This window comes from Elephantulus edwardii, unplaced genomic scaffold, assembly GCF_000299155.1.
Source record: "Elephantulus edwardii isolate Elephantulus edwardi_28Jun2011 unplaced genomic scaffold, EleEdw1.0 scaffold00032, whole genome shotgun sequence".
In the NCBI taxonomy this organism is placed as follows: domain Eukaryota; kingdom Metazoa; phylum Chordata; class Mammalia; order Macroscelidea; family Macroscelididae; genus Elephantulus; species Elephantulus edwardii.
The window spans coordinates 20,253,459-20,275,751 of record NW_006399782.1 but is presented as its reverse complement, the minus strand read 5'-3'; positions in this window follow the sequence as shown (position 1 = coordinate 20,275,751).

Here is a 22,293-nt window from a genome sequence, read left to right as displayed (position 1 = left end):
CACAAAAAAACAAAACAAAAACTCCAACCCCAAAACAACAAAAGTGAACTGAGGAAGCTGAAAGGGAGATAAGAGAAAATATGAAACAATGAATGAATGAAAATCTAACTTTTCCATAAACTTTCATTCAAATAACAATTAAAATAAAAAATTTATTATTAAAAAATTTAAAAATCAAAATGTCGTAAAAAGATAAAGTGACATCCTTGCTCTCTGGCATGTTAAAGCTGTCCTTGGCAGACTTCCCCAATGCAATACATATTTGTTTTATTGACTGCTACTTCCATGAGTACTGATAGTGGATCCAAGTAAAATGAAATTACTGATGATATAAATATAAATAAATAAAAACTGTTGCTGTATACCAGATCCAGTCAGAATTGATGCACAGCTGACCCTCCAATGGGTTTTCACACAACGGTATTCACACAAAAGGAATGCGTCCATCCTTTTCCCACGGAGAAGCTGGTAGATTGCTTTTGGGATGGCAGCAAAGATTCTTACTGCTAGGCCACCATATACATGTGGGGTCCCCCCCCTCTTTTGAGCATAATTATGAGGTTGTGGCTATTATATGCCTTTGAGTCCCCAGTGACCCAAAGTGACCCTATGTACAACAGCTCTGAAGCTTGCCCTATTCTGAGCCAGTCTCACCAAATCCTACACACCTACCCTCATTACGCCAGTTGCTGTATCAATCCAATTCATTTGAGGTCTTCCTTTTCTGTACTGTCCCTCCACCTTTCCAAGCATGATGTCCTTTTTCCAAATATGGGTCCCTCCTGGCTACATGCCCAAAGCCTCCAAGGAGAAATTTGGTTTCACCCTCTCCAAGACAGACTTCTTTGTTTTCTTGGTGGTCCATGGTATGTTCAAGACTATTCTCCACAACTCAAAGGCATCGATTCTTCATTTGTCAACCTTAGTCACAGTCCAGCTATCTAAGGCATAATAAGTAATTGTGAAGATCATGGCTTGGATCAGGCTCACCTTAGTCTTTACACTGACATCATAGCTTTTTAGTACTCTGGAGTGGTCCCTGACAGCAGACTTTCCAAGTGCAATTTGTCTTTTGATTTCCTGAATTGCTGGCACCAGGAGTGTTGACAATGGAGCTGAGCAAGGTGTAATTCTTAACAACCTCGATCACTTTTCCATCTATAATGGTGCTGTGAATTTGCCCAGTGGTGAGAATTTTTGTCTTCTTGATGTTGAACTTCAATCCATACTGACGACTCTAGTCTTTGAACTTCTGCAGCAAATGCTTCAGGTCCTCCTCAGTTTCAGCAAGCAAGATTGTGTCATTTGCATAACGTAGGTTGTGGATGAATTTTCCTCCAATCCTGAAGCCACATTCCTTCTCATAAAGGCCAGCCTCCCAGATGATCTGTTCTGCATATGGATTGAAAACGTATGGAGACAGGACATACTCCTTTCCTGATTTTGAACCATTCAAAGGACTGTTTCCTGGACTGAGTATAGGTGTTCCATGAGCACAATCAAATTTTCTAGGATTCCCATTCTTCTCAACATCAGCCATAATTTGTGAACTACACAGTCAAATGCCTTTTCGTAGTCAATTAAACACAAATAAAAGATTCCTCTTGTACTCTCTTCTTTCTGCCAAGATCCATCTGACATTGGTGATAATGTCTCTCATGTTACGACCTGTTCTAAACATAGTTTGTACTTCTGAAAGTTCTTGTCGACATATGGTTCCAGTCATTTTTTTGGATAATCTTCAGCAGAATTTTGCCTGTATGTGATATTAATAATATCGTTCGATAATTTCCACTTTGCTGGGTTACTCTTTTATGGAATGAGAATAAATAAGGACCTCTTCCAGTCAGTTGGCCATGTAATTGACCTCCAGATTTCCTGACACAACCTGGTGAGCACATCTCCAGGGTAGTGTCTATTAATTGAAACATGTCAATTGGTATTCCATCAATTCCTGGGGCTTTATTTCTTGCCAAGTCCTTCAGAGCAGCCTCTTCCTTCATCATAATTGCCTCTTGATCATATGTTGTTTCTTGAAATTCTCCTTTGTCAGCCAATTCTTTTTGGTACTGTGACTCTGTTTACTCTTTCCATCTTCTTTCAATGCTTGTTGAATCATTCAATATTCAGCCAATAGCGTCCTTAAGTATCGTGACTCGCAGCTTGAATTTGTTCTTCAGTTACTTTAGCTTAAGACATTTCAAGTGAGTTCAGCCCTTTTGATTTTTCTGACTTCAGCTCCTTGCACATTTCATTATAATATTTTGCTCTGTCTTCCCGAGCTACCCACTGAAAGTTTTTATTCAGCTCGATAACTTCTTAATTTTTTTTCCCCTTTTGCTATGGCTTTTCAGCATTCTAATGCAATATTAAATTTCTTCTGATATCCATTTTGGTGTTTTCTTCTTCCTCTGTATTTGTACTGACCTTTTGCATTGTTCATAGATGGTATTCTTGATATCCTCTTACAAACTTACCTGGCCTTCATTTATTAGTGTTCAAATCTGTTTCTGAGTTGGCTTTTAAACTCAGATAGGACATGGTAAAGTTTTCATTCCTGTGGATTTGACTTGACCTTCTTTAGCTTTAATTTGAACTTGCATTTGAGTAGCTGATGGTCTGTTCCACACACAGCACTTGGCCTAATTTTCACTGCCGATACTGAAGTTCTCCAATGATTCCTTCCACAGATATAATCAATCTGTACGTACCATCAGGGGAAATTCATGTGTATAGCCTGTGTGTAAATGTTTCTAATAAAAGGTATTTGCAATACAATAAATCATTGTGTAGAAGTTTATCACTCTATTCCCAGCCTCATTCCTGTGACCAAGTCCATGTTTTCTGACTACTGATCCTTCTTCCTGGTTCCCAAGTTTTGCATTCCAGTCACCCATTATTATTAATGCATCTTGGATGTAGTTTTGGTCGATTTCTGACTGCAAAAGATAGTAGAAATAATCTATTTCCTCCTTTTGATTCTGATTGTTGGTGCATAAATTTGGAAGATAATGGTATTAACATATTTTTCATGTATGTATATGTATATTATCCTGTCGCTTACAACACTATATTTCAAGATGACTCTAGAAACAGCCTTTATAACTATGCAAACGACCTTGTTTTTTCTCATCTTTTCATCTGGATTGTAGTAGCTTATCTAATCATCTGATTCAAAACATCCCATGCCAAACCATCTCATTTTGCCAATATCTAATATGTCAATATTTATGCATTCATTTACTTCTGAACATTGTCAAGTTTTCCTACATTCATGTTTCTCACATTTCATGTTCCAATCATTAGTTTCTGCTTACAACTGTTCCTCTTCCTTTTTGTTTCCAAATTTGAGAGCTCAGCCTCAGTTGCCACATCTGTTATTCTACTCTATGTGTGTTCTACTGTACATAGGGTTTCCAAGGCCCGTTATATTTTGGTAGTGGATGGCAAATCCTTCTTCCTAGTCTGTCTTAATTTGGATGCTTAGCTTTTGAATAATATCTGACAGACAAGTATATGATAGCCACAGGTTAACTTCAGAAGTTAATGGTTTGGGAGGAGATTGCCCATCCTTCTCCCATGGAGTACTTGGTGGGACTGGAACCACATGTCTTCAGGACTGCAGCACAGATTTTTGCCACCAGATCACTAGGGCTCCCTTAACAGTATGTAGAGGTAATAATTTTACAGTTTTGATGATGGCTCAATAAAGTATACAACATCTGTACACTTCTGGAGAAATGAGAATTATGAATACTTTTCTAGAAAGATATTTAGTAATAAGTACTGAGTGTTTAAAAAGGGTTGTGTTTTTCTTTTAAAGTTACTCATTTTAGTACCAGCAATCTATCTCACATAATTGAAAGCCAACAGTGATTTATGTTTTAAAGATGACACCTATGAGAGTAATATGAGAGGAATATGCATGTACTAATGTGATATAAGCATGTAAGTTACTAATTATGTCAACTATATGAAATTATGTGGATGAGAAAAAAGAGAAAGAATATGAAAATATTAAGAACAGTTATATATGATTAGATAATAATGGCTTTTATATTTTTCTCTTTTCTTTCATATATATTTAATTCTCCACAATAATGTGTTACGTTTATAATAGGAAAAATATTAATTGGCAGGGTAGGAATAAAAGGAAAAATTATAAAGTGCCATATGGAAGTTACAAAACTAACCTTCCTAAGAGGAATAAATTAATTGAGTCACTCATAAACTCGAAACCATTTACCTACAATGAGAAACTTTTACTTAATGCTTCCTCATAGGGCTACAGCTAGGATCTCATTTATCCCACTGCTTTAGTCTACTCTAGTAATATAATAACACATTTTTAATCATCTTAGTAAAACTTCCTTAATTATGCAGAGTGAAATGATGGCAAGAACAATTTAAGACTGCAAATCTGTTCAACCTAGTAAAGACTAATTTATTCACTCAGTCAACAATATTTAGTGAACATTTATTAAGTGTAATGTACTATTTGGCATTGTTAGGTACCAAGAGATAAATTACAACACATCTTACCCTCATAGAGCTCACAATTTAACAAGAGCTCCCAAACAGTGTACAAGAAGTGCACATACAGTTCTAAGCATGATCTCTCACTGCTGTTGAATTAGTCCCCACTCGTAGGGACCCTCCATTAGGTTTCTGAGGCTGCAAATCTTTATGGGAACTGACTGCCCATCTTTCCCCTATGGAGTGGTTGGTAGATAAATTTGAACTGCCCACCTTTTGTTGTTGTTGAATGCTGTGTACCATTGAGTGGGAGCCAACTGACCCTCCAGTGGGTAGGAGATTGGCCATCCTTCTCCCATGGAGCAGCTGGTGGCCTCCAACTGTGTGCGTTCAGGATTACAGTGCTGCTTCTTACCACTAGGCCACCAGAATTCTATATTAGCAGCCATTTATGTAACACTATGCCACCAGGGCTTCAAATATAATAGCTTAAGGCATCTGTGACATAGCTGGAACACGTTAAAGGAAAATACACTATTACCTGTTTCATTCTTTTATTGTGTATCTAAAGCAACACTAAAATGCCCCTCTTCCATCTATGACCCATTTTAGGCAATGAAGAATGAAAAAGCATGGCTGCTAATGTGTTTCACCGATAAAACACTTTGTGTACTTGAGCTAAATTTTCCGTATGTAATGTTTTTCATCATAAAAGTATTTTGTTAATAGAGTTATATAATAGGTGATCTGGCATGAAAGAAAATTGATCCAATCTAGATAGATATGCTAGATACGTAAGATCGTCTAATATTACCTAAGGCCACCTAAAATATATGCCCAATTATTAACAGACTATAGTTATTTGTTGGCAACCAAAGTAAATAAATGAGTTACTTGTTAATCCTGCCTAAAGACACTGTTATGACAACACCAAAAGGGACGGTAAAGGAGAGAGGGAGTGGGTGGAAAAACGCTGGGGGCGAGATCTATATTAACCAAGAGGAGACACACCATTTTCATTAAGCAGATAAAATGACGAAGCACAGACATTCGCTCCAGAATAATTCTGTTTCTCTTGTGGGCTGTAGCCATCACCAGCGTTTGTTCCTCACACCACGTGACCGTTTCTAGGTCTGGGTCCCTGAGGTCAGCCTGTGTGAAGAAGTGCCAAGCACTAAGAAGAGCTATTCGTGTGATCAACGATCCATAGACGTGGGATTCATGGAGCTCTGAGCAGCAGCACAGTGCTACATATGGGGTGCAGGGTTGCTTAGCATTTGTGGGCAGATAAACCTAGACTTGAATTCTAGTTACCTTGCATCAATGTGATCAAGTTAAAATTACAGCGGTGTTATCCACCTAATAAGGTTTGTTTGTGGAGGAACACATGTTACAGGAATGTAAAGGAACTAACAACCCAGCACTTATCATAAAATAAGCATCAAGCTGACTTTATTGCTACTGTTGTAATTGTACAAGAAAGTGAAAGGATCTGCCCTTTAAAGTTACTCTCCTATGCAGGGAGTAAACAGGGTTTTACCCATAGGCCAGCAGATTAATCAAAGAGCCATTCTTGTGCGGATGTTTACAGAACACTGACCAATCAGGAGACACAACAATATTAACAGCCACAATGAGCAACCCAAACTAGCATTTTTAACCTATTTCAGAATAAGAAGGCAGTATATTACAAAAAAAAAATAAATATGCAACATTACTCTCTACATTCTCTGTAAAAAAAGAAGGATCGTTTTCCATATTAAAGTGAAACAAACAGGAAATAGAAAAATGGGACAAAATGAATATAATTACTCAACTGGAATCTGGCCAATGAGTTGCAGGATCCTTAATAACCCACAGTGGGCAGTACCACCTTTTTGTGTATTCTATTGAGTACTCACAAGAGGCCTGAGTTCACAAATAATGTAAGGTTTGCAAATATATGTAAAAAATATTGTAGTCAGTTTTTATCTCAGTGCTTGAGAAACAGAAATGGTAAAAAATTTTGTTGTTTCAGTCCCTATTAGTCTTTTTGTTTGCAGCACAAGACACATGAAGGGTTTTTAATTGGTGTCTTCATATCCTCATGCAAAGTAATGCCTAGAGATTCCTGGTTCACAGGATACTGAAGTTACATTATCATCATTTTAAACGGAGATATATTAGAAAAAGAGCTTTTCTTTTAGGTGGGGCTTTTCCCCTCTGAGTTATTTTTATATACAGGTTGGCAAAGTTGTGATTTTTAATAGGACTATAATAGGTCCAATTCTGCAATATAAAATGTAAGAAAGTCCATCTCCCCTGCATACTGGTGGGTTTGGGAGGAGGTGGATGGTACTAGTCTAGCCTTAATATTTATATTACCTCTTTAGTAAATACTATTATTACTACTACTTTAGTGATTTACTAAAGGAACTGAAAAGGCCCTCACCACGGTTGCGGCAGGGTGGACAGTGATTCAGTAAACTAAGATTGTTGTTGTTGTTATTGTATGTCATCAAGTCACTTGTGACTCACAGCGACGCTATGTTACAACAGCCCTGAAATCTGCTCTCTCCTGTGCCAACTTTATTGTCTCTGACACACAGATCCTCATTACCCCAGTTGCTGAATCAATCCATTTCATAGAGGATCTTCCTCTCCTGCACTGTCCCTCCAACCTCCCAAGCATGACGTCCCTCTCCAAGGACCTGTCCCTCCTTGCAACATGTCCAAACTATGTCAGATGAAGCTTCAGAATCCTTGCCTCCAAGGAGCAGCCTGGTTTCACCTTCTCCAGGACAAACTTGTTTGTTCTCTTAGCCGCCCATGATATTTTCAATACTCTTCTCCAGCACCACAGCTCAAAGGCATTGATAAACTAAGATTAGATTTCAGAACTTCCCCTATGGCTGAGGAAGTATCTGCAGGAACATGTTCAAGCCAGATCCAGAAGAGGATAAAGCACAAAGGATGTAACTGCTTATGTTTGATGAGTCTTAGCTAATGTAGAGACTACTAGAAAGATATTTACTTGTTTTACCAACTACATAAAAGTGTACAACTAAGCAGGTAATAATAAATTACAGATAATACTGTGAACTCTGGAAATTCCAGAACATTTAGTTGTGTTCACATGGAGTTTAGACAGGAAACATAAGGCAGACAGATAAGGTGATTTTTAAAAATGGTTTAAATATCATAAAATATATATATGAGGCAGACTCATTAACTTTAATCTTATATGCTCAATTTGTATGCTGACCAAATAATCTGAGAAGCTCACCTATAGAAAGACTTAAAAACAAGGTATCTGGATTAGAAGACTCATTTACATTTCTTGATGTAAGTAAGGATGACTTGAAGTTGTTGTAATATGCCATCGAGTCATCTGCAACCCATAGTGACAACAGCTCTGTCCAACAGTTCTGAAGCCTGCTCTGTCCTGAGCTAGTTTCACGGATTCTGACACACCATCTCCCATTGTCCCAGTTACTGTATCAATCTATCTCATGCAGAGTCTTCCTTTCCTGTACCACGCTTCCATCCTTCCAAACATGATGTGTTTCCCCAAGGCCATGTGCCCAAAGTATGTGAGACGGAGCTACAAAATCCTAGCCTTCAAGAAGAAAGTTGGTTTCACCCTCTCCAAGACAGATCTATTTGTTTTCCTGGAAGTCCATGGTAAGTCAAGACTCTTCTCCAGCACCACAGCTCAAAGGTATCAATTCTTCTCTGTCATCCTTAGTCATTATTCAGCTCTCTGATGCACACAGCAAGTAACTGCAAAGATCATGGCCTGGATCAGGCACAACTTGGTCTCTAAACTGACACATTTTGGTTCTCTGTAAAGATCCCTGTAAGTAGATTTACCTAATACAATTCTTCTTTTGATTTCCTGAATACTGATGCCAAGAGTGTTGATAGTGCAGCCGAGAAAGCTGGAATGGCTAACAACTTCAATCTCTTCTCCATCCATTATGATGCTTCCAATTGACCCAGTGATGAGAATCTTTTGTTTTGGGTTTTGGTTTTGTTTTTTTGTGTCGGTTTTTTTTTTTTTTACTAGAATCTTTGTATATTCAGGTCTATTTCTTGTAATTAATTCTAATGAAAGTTTACAAAGACTTTAGATTTTCACTCGTTCATTCTTGCATTTTTCTCCCTGCCCACCCCTCCCCACCAGATCGCTCTTCTCTTTGAAAAGTAAAATTCTTTCATTGGTGTATAACTCCCTTCTTCCCTGAGTATATTCCATTATGCAGCCTTCATTCTGAACTCTTGTCATAACCATAATACCTAATTATATATTGCTCATAAACAGTTCTCTCCATCTATTTCATTGCAGTATACATAATTTATCCAATCTTTCTCAGTCTCATCCCAACTCTGATGTCAGTCCCGTTCTACAGCAGTGGCACTATGCAGTATTTGTCCTTTTGAGACTGAGATATTCCACTCAGCATAATGTCCCCAGAGTCACCCACTTTGAATAATATTTCATGAATTCCTTGTTTTTCAATACAGCATACTATTCCATTGTATTACTATACCAGAGCTTCTCTATCCATTCATTTGTTGATGAGCACTTAGGTTGTTTCCAGTCTTTGTCTTCTTGATGTTGAGCTTCAATCCATATTGAAGACGACAGTTCTTGACCTTCTGCAGCAAAGCACTTCAGGTCCTCCTCAGTATCATCAAGTTAGGTTGTGTCATCTGCATAACCTAAGTGGCTGACGAGTCTTCCACCAATCCTGAAATGCCACATTTCTCCTCATAAAGCTGAGCCTACCAAATGATCTGTTCTGCAAATAGATTGAAAAGGTATGGAGACAGGATGGATCCCTGATGCACTCCCTTCCTGGTTTTGAACCATGCAGTGTTTCCTTGCTCAGTTCTGAGAACCGCTTCCTGGTCCAATTATAGGACTTGAAGTCCTTACTGATGAATGTAAAACTATAGCTTTTGATAAAAATTAAAAAAAAAAAATTCCACACACCACAAACCCAAACTAAAACTACTGCACTGAATCAGGTACAACACATAGCAACAGTACAGGGATGCTGAACTGCCCTTACTTAGAGTTTCCACTACTATAATACAGAAGTATGGAGTTTTGGTGACATAATGAGTAAGGAGTTGTGCTGACAGCCTGAAGGCAGCTGGTTCAAATCTACTCTGAAGGAGATTTACTGCCTAACTGGAAAGTTAGCTATGAACTGGATCCAAGATGACAGCAATGAGTGGAGAAAAAAGAAAAAAAAGACCATCACATCTTCCGTTACAGAGCAGCTAATTAATTTAAATAATTGATCTTTTGGTTAGCCATTGGATGCTTTGACCACTGGGCCACCATGAACATTTAACACGGATTACATATAACCATAAAAAGTTGAAATCCTCACAACTTGAAAACAAACATCATAAAAATGATAGAGAAACAGAAGTCAACAGAGCTTTAATTCTATTTGGATCATCAGTGCCCACAGAAGCAACAATTAAGTAATCAAAAGATTTCCTATTGGCAATGAGTAAGTTACAAAGCTCTTGTTGGATGTTGTTAAGTGCTATCAAGTCCAGGACTACTTTTCGTGACCCTATGAACAACAGATCTGAACCCTTCTTTCTCCTGTATCATCTTCACGCTTTCTGCTACATTAGAGCCCATTGAAACAGTCACCACATCAATCCACCTGGCCGAGAATCTTCCTCTCCTTTGCTGAGCCTCCACCCTTCCAAACATCATGTTCCTCTCCAAGGAATAGCCCCTCATAGCAACATGCTTGAAGTATGTGAGGTGAAGCCTCATCATCCTTGCCTCCAATAAGCACTTCAGCTGCACCCTCTCTAAGATTTATTTGTTCTTTTGGCCATCCATGTGATTTCCACTGGTAATCAAAGTACTCTTCTCCAACATCACAGCTCAAAGACATCAGTTCTTCCTCTTTGATCACTATTCATTGTCCAGATCTTAGATGCATAGCAAGGGATTGGAAAGATCATGGCCTGAGTCAGTTGTAAGTTAGTCTTCAAATCAACACTATTACTCTTCAATAATTTGGAGAGGTACCTAAATGCAGGCTCCCAATGCAATGTGTCTCTTTATTTCCTGACTGCTGGTACCAAGGGTGTTAATTGTTGATCCAAGTAAGTTACAAATGATTAATAAAAGTAAGTATTTTAATACATTTGTTTTAATTAAAAATAAATCAAAACATGGATTATATTTAAAACATATGCTTTGAAAAAATGTAGTCGTTATTATGTGCCTTCAAGTCATCTAAAATCCACATTGACCCAATGTACAATTCTGCTCTGTCCTGAGCCAGTCTCACTGATTCTGACACACCAACCCCCATTGCCCCAGTTACTGTATCAATCCTTCTAATCAGGGGTCTTCCTCTTCTGCGTGGTACCTCTACACTTCCTAGCATTATGCCCTTCTGCAAAAATCAGTCCCTCCTGAACACATGTCCAACATGTGCGAGATGGAGCTTCAAAAATCTTAGCCTTCAAGGAGAAACTTGGTTTCACCCTCTCCAAGACAGACCTATTTGTTTTCTTGGCGGTCCATGATGTGCTCAAGACTCTTCTCTAGCACTACAAATTGAAGACACCAATTATTCTTCTGTCATCCTTAGTTATTGTACAATTGTTTGATGCATAGCAAGTAACTGTGAAGACCATGGCTTGGATCAAGAACACCTTAGTCTCTACACTGCTACCATTGCATTTCAGTACTCTGGAGAGGTACCTGGCAGATTTTTCCAATGCAAGTCATCTTTTGATTTCCTGACTGCTGGTGTTAAGAGTGTTGATTGTGGAGCTGAGCAAGCTGTAATTGTTAACAACCTCCATCTTTTCTCCATCATCGTTCTGCCAATTGGCCAGTGAGGAGAATCTTTGTCTTCCTGATGTTGAGTTTCAATCCATATTGAAGACTACAGTCCTTGACCTTCTGCAACAAGCACTTCAGGTCATTCTCAATTTCAGCAAGCAGGGCTGTGTCATCTGCATAACGTAGGTTTTTGATGAGTCTTCCTCCAATCCTGAAGCCACATTCCTCCCCATAAAGCCCAGTCTCCTGAATGATCTGCACATAGATTGAAAAGATATGGAGACAGGATGTATCCCTGATGTGCTCCTTTCCTGATTTTGAACCAGCCAGGTTGCTCCTTGGAGGCAAGAATTCTGAAGCTTTGTCTGACATACTTTGGACATGTTGCAAGGATGGACCAGTCCGTAGAGAGGGACGTCACGCTTGGGAGCATGGAGGGACAGGGCAGGAGAGGAAGACCCTCGATGAGATGGATTGATTCAACCACTGGGGTAATGGGAGTAGGTGTGTTGGAGATGGTGAGATTGGCACAGGATAGGGCAGAGTTTAGGGCTGTTGTACACAGTGTCGCTATGAGTCGCAGGCAACTCGACGGCACATAATAACAACAACAATAGTGTTTCCTTGCTCTGTTTTAAGGATTGCTTCCTAGTCCAAGTACAGGTTTCTCATAGGCACAATCAAGTGTTTTTGGATTCCCATTCCTCTTAGAGTTAGCCACAGTTTGTTGTGATCCACACAGTCAAATGCCTTTGCATAATAAATAAAATGCAGATAGATATTCCTGTGGTACTCTTTGTTTTCTGCCAAGATCCATCAGACATTGGCAATAACGTTTCTAGTGACATGACCCAGCTTGTATTTCTGGTAATTCTCTGTCAACATATTGTTCTAGACATTTCTGGATAATCTTCAGCAGGATTTTGCTAGTTTGTTATATTAGTGATGTTGTTGTTGCTTTTATGTGCCATCAATTCACTTGCGACTCATTGAAACTCTATGCACAATAGCCCTGAAACCTGCTCTATCCTGTGCCAAATTTACTGTTTCTGACACACCTAACCTTCATTACCCCAGTCACTGAATCAGTCCATCTCATTGAGGGTCTTCCTCTCTTTCTCTGTCCCTACACTCTTCCAAGCATGACGTCACTCTCCAAGGACCGGTCCTTCCTTGAAACATACCCAAAGGATGTCAGATGAAGCCTCAGAATCCTTGCCTCCATGTAGCAGCCTGGTTTCACCCTCTCTATGAAGAACCTGATTGTTCTCCTAGCAGCCCATGGTATATTCAGCACTCTTCACCAGCACCACAAGTCAAAGTCATCAATTCTCTTTCTATCATATCTAGTCATTGTCCAGGTCATTGTCCAGCATTCTTGTGCATAGCAATCAATTGAAAAGACTATGGCCTGGATCTGGTACACCTTGGTCTCCAGATTGACATCATTGCTCTTCAGTATTCTAGAGAGGTTCCTGACAGCCAGCCAACTTTCTCAGTGCAATTTGTCTTTTGATTTCCTGACTGCTGGTACCAAGAGTGTTGACTGTGGAACCAAGCAAACTAAAATTGTTAAAAATCTCAATCTCTTTACCATCTATCACAATGCTGCCAATCGGCTCAATGGTGAGAATCTTTGTTTTCTTGAAAAACCCTATAATATTAGTGATATTTTTCAATAACTTCCATACTCTTTTGGGTCACATTTTTTTGAATAGGAATAAATATGGATCATTCGAGTCGGTTGGCAATGTACAAACCAAAATGTTAAAAAATAAAGATATCACTTTGATGACTAAATTGTACTCAATCCAAACCACAATCTTTTCAATCACCTTATATGCAAGCAAAAGATGGATGATTAAAACATGAATGAAGTGGCACGTTCAATATTTTGGTGCTAGTGAAGAATATTGAATATACCAGGGATTTCCAGAAGAACAAACAAATTTGTCTTGCAGAAAAGAGCAGCCAAAAGTTTCCTTGGGATCAAAGATGGTCAATCTTTATCTTGTTTGCTCTGAACACAACATTATTAGAAAAATTAATTACTAGAAAAAGACATGACGTCTGGAAGTAGAAAGCAAAAATGTGAGAAACCTTCCATGATATGAAGTGACTCATGGCTACAATATGAGCTCGCCTATATTAAAGGCTGTGCAGATGGCACAGAACTAGAAAATGTTTCTCCAGTTAAGCACAGTTGTTCACAATTTGGCCAACTTTGAAAACCAAAGCACTGGCCATGGGGTGGCAACCCTACATGTGTCAGTCAGAGCTCTGCTTCATAGGCTTCTGATAACTAAGGTTTTAGAATTGTATCACCAGGCCTTTCTTCCCTGTCATCTGTGCTGACCTCAGTAACTTTTTCATTAGTAGTGAGTCCATTAGCAAAGGACCAAACCTAGGGATTATGTTTTGAGAAACAGAATCTATAACACTTTGATCTGTGTTATTCAGTATGTACTTACTTTTTCTGGATTTATGATTCATAAGAATGTTCCATCACTATTATAAGAAGGATTTCCACGATGAGCAAAGCCAAATTTATTTTTAAAAATGGAGGCACTGTAACTTCTGGGGTTTATCTAAACAGAATTTACCATAAAGAAGAAAAGGCATTGCCATTTTAAGTATTAACTGTGATTATTTGTGTAAATTACTGTTAGACTTAGCTCATGCTTTAAAAGCTATCTGCCAATCGTAAAGAGGAAGTATGAAAAGCAGCAACTATCTGTTTATCAACCTTGTGAAATGGAAACAGATAAAGGGTATTTGGAAAGGAAAAGGAAATCAATCGCATGATAAAAACAGTTAACGCAAGGGTGCAGTTGGTCTGTCTAGACCTTAGGTCAGACCAGTTATTAAAAAGCGACAAAATATTTTTAAAAGAAAGTTAAAAAACCTACTAAGTTTGAGTTTTCTACTCTTAATGATTACCACTTAAAATGAAACAATATGATGTCAATTTTATGTCTAAGTATGATAAACTTGAATTCTCAATAAAAACTTGATCTACAATAAACAGTACAATAATGTTTGCCCTGTAATCCATACTTCACAATGTAATATGGAGAAAACAGTCATTTCCCCTGCCCTCAACAGTTTTATTTCAGTTTGATAACTTTTTAAATTGGAAGTATAAGGGCTAGTGAAAAAAATTTACAAAATTAGAATTAAGCATTCCTTCATTGCCATTGAGTCAGAACCAGCTCAAAGCCTACACCACTCCCTCACTGCCATCGAGTCAGAACCAGCTCACAGCCTACACCACAGTGCATTTCCAGAGCTGTAGGTTGCACAGGAGACTGTCCACCTTTTTGCCCCAGAGTAGGTGGTGGATTTAAACCACCAGAGAGGTATAGCCTTTGAGTCAACAGTAAAAGTCCCTTTTGACCATATACACAACACACACTTCAACTTAAAGTTATAACTATAAAAAGGAACTTTTTATTTTGGGAGAATATGAAAAGTCTATTGACCTGATCCTACAGATCCCGGAAGTCTTCATAGTTTAGACAGTATCTTCAGAGTCCAACTCCCTCTTGCTTAATCTTGTCACATTTATTATTGCCACATTGTAATGTCTTTCACATCTGATTGCAAACTTAAGGTTGGATGGTTCACCCTATTCATTAATACATCTCTAGTTCTCAGCATAGTACCTTATATAGTATGCACATTTTAAACACTGGTTAAATGAATGTTGAATCAATTTTGTTTTCCTTATTCCCAAAACTTCAGAAAATTCATATTGCCTAAGTTAAGAAAGACAACCAACATAATAGACTGACAGTGACTATAGCAATGGGCTCAAGTATTTCAGAGATGGCACCGAATAGGCCAGGATACAGGTCTGTTGTTCACAGGGTCTCTAAGAGTTGTATCATTAATAGCATATGCCAGCAAGATCCTGCTGAAGATTATCCAAAAAGGACTGGCACAGCAAATCAACAGATAACTGCCAAATGTGCAGGCTGAGTATAGAAGAGGCTGTGGCACTGGGGACATTATAGCCAATGTGAGAGAGATTTTAGCTGAAGGTAGAGAGTACCACCAGAGGAATGTCTATCTTAATTTTATTGACTATGCAAAGGCTTTTTTTGTTTGACTGTGTGAATCACAACAAGCTGTGGCTAACCTTGAGAGGAATGAGAATCCCCTAACACTTGATTTTGCTTAAGTGAAACCGATATTGGATGAGGAGGCAGTAATCAGAACAGAGCAAGGAAACATTGCATGGTTCACTATCAGGAAAAGTGTACACTAGGGATGCATCCTATCTCCGTAACTTTTCAATAAACATGTGGAGCAGACCACCCGGAGGCTGGACTTTATGAGGAGGAGTGTGGCATCAGGATTGGAAGAAGACTTATCAATAGCCCATGTTAGGCAGATGACACAACCTTGCTTGCTGAAACTGAGGAGGAGCTGAGGCATTTGTTGCAGAAGGTGAAGGACTGCAGCCTTCAATATGGACTGAAGTTCAACATCAGTGATTTTCATCACTGAGCCAATCGGCAACATCATGACAGACAGAGAAGAGAGAGATAACAACTGGCTTGGCTCCAAAGTAAACACTCTTGGTACCAGTAGCAAGGAAATCAGATGGCAAATTTCACTGGGGAAGTCATCTATCAGGAACCTCTTCAGAGTACTGAAGAGCAACGATGTTAGTCTAAAGACTAAGGTGGGCCTGGTCCAGGCCATGGTCTTTACAATTACTATGCATCAGAGAGCTGAACAATGATTAAAGATGATAGAAGAATTATTGATATCTTTTAGTTGTGGTGTTGGAGATGAGTATTGAACATACCATGGACCACTAAGAGAACAGGTCTGTACTGGATAGGGTGAAACCTGGCTGCTCCTTGGAGATAAAGATTTTGAAGCTCCATCTCACATACTTTGGGCATGTTACCAGGAGGGACCAGTCCCTGGGGACGGACATCATGCTTGGAAAGCTCAAGGAACAATGCAAGAGAGGAAGACCCTGGATGACATGTATTGACACAGTAACTAGGGTAATGGGGGAAAGGATGTCAGAGACAATGCAGGGTTCAGAGCTGTTGTACATAGAGTGGCTGTCACTATGAGTTGCAAGAGATTCCAGGGCACATAACAACAACAAAAATAAGTTACTCTTACTCTTAAGCAAATTCTCCTTTTTAAACTTTCACAAACTGATTTTCTAACATTTGTTGATTTAAGTTTTTTTTCTCTTCTCTTTCTTCTGGGAGCTCTAGTGGTCTAGAGGTAAGAATCTGTGCTGCCAACCCTGAGTCGCGTGATTTAAGCACATCAACTGCTCTACAGAAGAAAGATGAACAATAGCCTCCTGTGCAATATACTGCCTCTGCAAATCCACCGGAGGGGGAGCTCTGTGTCGGTTATGAACAGAAGGAAAACAACCACCACCTTTCATCTTATCGTTCCTTCACATGGTACAAGCTGTTCGTGCTTCACTATTAACTAAGAGGTTAGTGGTTTATACTCACCCAACACTGCTGCAAGAGAAAAGCCTGGTCATCTTCTTCTTTTAGATTGTTGTTGTTGTTGTTATGTGCTGTCGAGAAGTTTGCAACTCATAGCGACCCTATGTACAACAGCCCTAAACCCTTCTCTGTCTTGCTCTCCAAAGACCTGTCTCTCTTTGCAACATGTCCAAAGTATGTCAGACGAAGCCCCAGAATCTTTGCCTCCAAGGAGTAGCCTGGTTTAACCCTCTCTAGGAAGAATCTGTTTGTTTTCTTGACAGTCCATGGTATATTCAATACTCTTCTCCAGCACCACAGCTCAAAGGTGTCAATTCTCCTTCTGTCCTCCCTAGTCAAGCTCTCTGATGCACAACAAGTGATTGCAAAGACCATGGCCTGTATCAGGCGCACCTTCGTGTCCAAAGAGACACTGTTGCTCTTGAGTACTTTAGAGAGGTCTCTAGCAGGCTGGGTTTAGAAGGGGTCATGGTACTAGGGATATTGTAGCTGATGTTAGATGGATCTTAGCTGAAAGCAGAGAATACCAGAAGAATGTCTATCTGTGTTTCATTGATTATGCAAAGGCATTTGACTGTGTGGATCATAACAAACTGTGGCTGACTCTGAGAAGAATGGGAATCCCAGAACATTTAATCATGCTAATGTGAAACCTATACTTTGACCAAGAGGCAGTCGTCAGAACAGAGCAGGGCAACACTGAATGGTTCAAAATTGGTAAGGGTGTGCGCCAGGGATGTGTCCTATCTCCATACCTTTTCAACCTGTATGCAGAACAAATCATCCGGGAGGCTGGGCTCTATGAAGAGAAATGTGGGGTCTAGATTGGTGGAAGATCTATCAACAATCTGCGTTATGCAGATGACACAACCCTGCTTGCTGAAACTGAGGAGGACCTGAAGCACCTGCTGCAGAGGGTCAAGGAATGTAGCCTCCAATATGGCTTTAGGCTCAATGTCAAGAAGACAAAGATTCTCACCCCTGGGCCAATTGGAAGCATCACGATGGATGGTGAAGAGATTGACATTATTCACAGCTTCAGTTTGCTTGGATCCACAGTCAACACCCTTGGCACCAGCAGCCAGGAAATCAAAAAATGTATTGCGATGGGAAAGTCTTTTAGATTACATCCCAGAAAAGTCCAAGAAGTAGTTCTATTCTTTAACACACTGGATCCCCATGAGTCAGATTTAACTCACTGGCAATGCATTGACAAGACATTCCCTCACAAACAGTATAAAACTAAGATTTGGAGAAGAGGAATGAGGGGTGTGAGAGTGGAGTTCAGGTCAAGAGTACTTGAATCAACCAGGCATGGTTTATGTGTGAAGCGATAAGCTGGTTTATTTTAACCTGGACAGAGGTGGAATGAACTCTCAAATCAGAGGTCAGCTGTTGTTATGTGCTACTGGGTCAACTATAACTCATGGTGACCCTATGCATAATAGTTATGAAACTTGCTCTATCCTGAGCCAATCTCACTGTCTCTGACACATGTACCATCATTCTCCAGCTCTGTGTCAATCCATTTAATCCAAGGTCTTCCTCTTCTGCACTGTCCCTCCACCCTTCCAAGCATGATATCCTTCTCCAAAGACTTTCTTCCTGGTTATACATGTCAAAACCATGTGTGATGGAGTCTCAAAATCCTTGTCTCCAAGGAGCAGCTTGGTTTCGTCCTCTCTGGGACATATCTGTTTGTTCTCTTAATAGTCTATGTTAAAAACTTTTCTCCAGTACCACAATTCAAAGACATCAATTCTCATTCTGTCAGCCTTAGTTATTGTCCAACTCTCTGATGCATAGCAAGTAATTGTGAAGACTATGTCCTGGACCAGATGCACCTTAGTCTCTAGACTGACATCATTACTCTTCAGCACTGTGGAGAGGTCCTTGACAGCAGAGTTTCCAAAGGCAATTATTTTCTGGCTTAGCACCTAAAACAATAATCACTCAATAAATACGTATCAAAAGAACAAATATGAAGTTGGAGGAACAGCTTTTAATCAAAAGACACTGTGAAACTGAGTATAAGCTGATTGTGACACTGTGTTTGCTTTAAATTTTTTAAAAAATTTATTTCAACCATCATGCACTTTTATACTACCATTCACATGCTGTTTCTTTCATACACATTTTTATACAATGATTTCTGTACATTGTTGTTTATAATTGATTACTATTGCTCTATTACTTTTATCTCCACATCTCCTCAAGTACCTGTTGCACTTTATCTATTCCTTCAACCTCTTATCCCCCTATGAGATCCCTGTTGTTTTAGTGACTTAACTAGGACACTCTTTTTTCAATGTTCTGTATCACATGAAAGCCTCAAAACTGTAGGCCTTCTTATTATAAGCTCTAGTCAGTTACAGGAAAGACAGACAAACTTCCAAAGCAATTTTAGGTGTTCTAGCTTTAGAGTCAAATTGGGAACAGCAACGGAATTCTAACAAGAACATCAACAACTTCAGTTTAGAAGTTTTGCGGTTAAGTCTCAACTTACTCGGTGTATTTCTTAAACTTCTCCAAACCATGGTATTTTCAGCTGCTTTGCATGCATGTGAAAGTTGGACGGTACTTAAAAAGATTAAAAGAGGAATTTACTCCATTGCCTTGTGGTATAGTAAAGAGCACTGAATGGACAGACCATGAATTGCCCAAAGAACAAACAAGTATATCTTACAAAAAAAGCAACTGGATGCTTCTTAGAGGCAAAGAGGGTAACATTTCATCTCACATACTTTGACTACTTTGTCAGGAGGCACAAGTCACTGGAAAAAGACATCATATGGGAAAAGTGAAGGTTCAATAAAAGAAAGGAATACCCAGTGAATACTGTCACAGTGGTAGCAGCAATGGGCTTGACATTGGCAGAGAATGTGAGGATGGAACAAGAAATAATTCCTGTCCATCAGGTTGCTAGGATCTTTGCAGACATGACAGCAACAACAATGACCAACAACAATATATATTTCCCTTTATTAAAAATTAAGACAATCTACCAACCAAGTTTATTTATGGAAATGGAATGAGATTATGTATGTGAGGCCAACTGCTCATATAATCATGGCATCCTAGAGAAGGAGTTCATTGTAAGTTAATTCCTTTACTTCAGTCATCCAGTTCATGCAGCAAGAGGGAGCTTTGATTCAAACTACGACTTCAGGATAAGACATTTTGGGTACAGAAAAATGTAAGACATGATGGCTTGAATCAAAAAGCATAGTTGATAGAGACAGTCATTTTTTCAAAGTCTAAGACAGTGTAGTTAGATAAAAATATAAGGAACTTTCAATGTGATGGAATGAATAGGACATCAATTTCACTTAGGTGACATAACATTGTTGCTGTTATGTTATGTCAAGTTGCTTGCGACTCATAGTCACCCTATATACAACAGCCCTAAACCCTTCTCTGTCTTGTGCCAATCTCACTGTCTCTGAAACACCTGTCCCGATTACCCTAGTCACTGAATCAATCCACCTCATAGAGGGTCTTCCCCTCCTGTGCCGTCCCTCCACCCTCCCAAGCATGATGTCCTTCTCCAAGGACTGGTCCCTCCTTGCAACATGTCCGAAGTATGTCAGGCAAAGCCTCAGAATCGTTGCATCCAGGGAGCAGCCCTGTTTAACCCTCTCAAGGATGAACCTGTTTGTTTTCTTAGCAGTTCATGGTACATTCAATACTCTTCTCCAGAAATACAGCTCAAAGGCATCAAATCTCCTTCTATCCTCCCTAGTCACTGTCCAACTCTCTGACATATAACAAGTGATTGCAAAGACCATGGCCTGTATCAGACACATCTTAGTCTCAAGAGTGACATCATTCCTCTTCAGTACTTTGGAGAGGTCTCTTAACAAAAGACTTTCCCATCGCAATACATCTTTTAATTTCCTGGCTGCTGGTGCCAAGAGTGTTGCCTGTGGAGCCAAGGAAACTAAAGCTGTCAACAATCTCAATCTCTTCACCATCCATCCTGATGCTGACAACTGACCCAGTGGTGAGAATCTTTGTCTTCTTGACATTAAGCCTCAATCCATATTGAAGGCTGCAATTCTTGAACCTCTGCAGCAAGCACTTCAAGTCCTCCTCAGTTTCAACAAGCAGGGTTGTATCATCTGCATAACGCAGATTATTGATGGATCTTCCACCAATCCTGATGCCACAACTTCTCCTCATAGAGCCCAGCCTCCCGGAAAATCTGTTCTGCATATAGGTTGAAAAGGTATGGAGACAGGACATATCCCTGGTATACACTCTTCCCAATTTTGAACCATGCAGTGTTTTCTTGCTCTGTTCTGATGACTGTCTCCTGGTCCAAGTATAGGTTTTGCATTAGCACCATTAAGTGTTCTGGGATTCCATTCTACTCAGAGTCAGCCACAGTTTGTTATGATCCACACAATCAACTGCTTTTGCATAATTGATGAAACAGAAAACAATTGCTACTCTTATAGTTAGGAGAAAATGAATAGAAACATATAATAAAACAAATATAAGAGCCCTCACATTCTTCACACGCTTTTACATGCCCATGTAAAAATAACCAAGAACTTCATTACTGGCTATGATCAAGTAATAGCATTACCTCCTTCTCAGTGAAGTGCCTACGGAGTGACCAAGTCAAATGTGGACTTGCTCTTTAGGTGCAGCTACAAGTCAGGAGAATGCAGGGTTAGGCCCTTTCTTTGAATTTTGTGTTTATCAGACAGTGACAATATGGGAAGAGAATTTTGATATCACAAAAACTGTACTGTGAATTCCTTTTTGCATTTAATTGCTTTCAATTTACTCACTAATTTGGACAAACGTATAGCAGCTTCCTCATTAAAACTGTTTTCTTTCTAAATCATTATCTTTCTGGTTTCTGTGTGTGTGCTTCTGTATGTCAATTCTCAGATAAACATAGAGGTCAAAAAGCCATGGATCATTTCTCAGATACAGAAAAAGGATAAGAAGTCTTAGATACAGTGCTGGTCAAAAGTAATCACCACACCTCCATACTGTGCTTCAGGAAACACCCACCTGGTACCAATCAACTCATCAAAAGGTTATTTGAATTAATTCACTGCCTTTGTTCATAGGATGGTATTAAATGGTTTTTAAATATTCTCTACTTTCTACATGATTGAGGCCTCCATGAAGACTCAAATCTTTCATATTTGTCTTTCTTTGTATAATCTTCAGGTAGTTCAGGGCCAAGGAGACCATTTTAGTCATCTACTCACCAAATATTTGCTGAGTACTTACTATGTTTCAGACACTGCTCTAAGTGGTGGAGATATCGAAGTAAATGAACATATACAAGGGCACTGGTGATTTCATGTAGAGTTCATACTTACGTGGTGTGTAGTAAGTGCTACAGCTCACAGTGACCCTAGGAACAATGAATCCCACTCTATCCTATGCCATCTTCATGATCTATCACATGCCTGAGCCCATGATAAGTCACTGTACCAAACCACATTATTGAGGGCCTTGCTTGTGTACAGACTAATAATA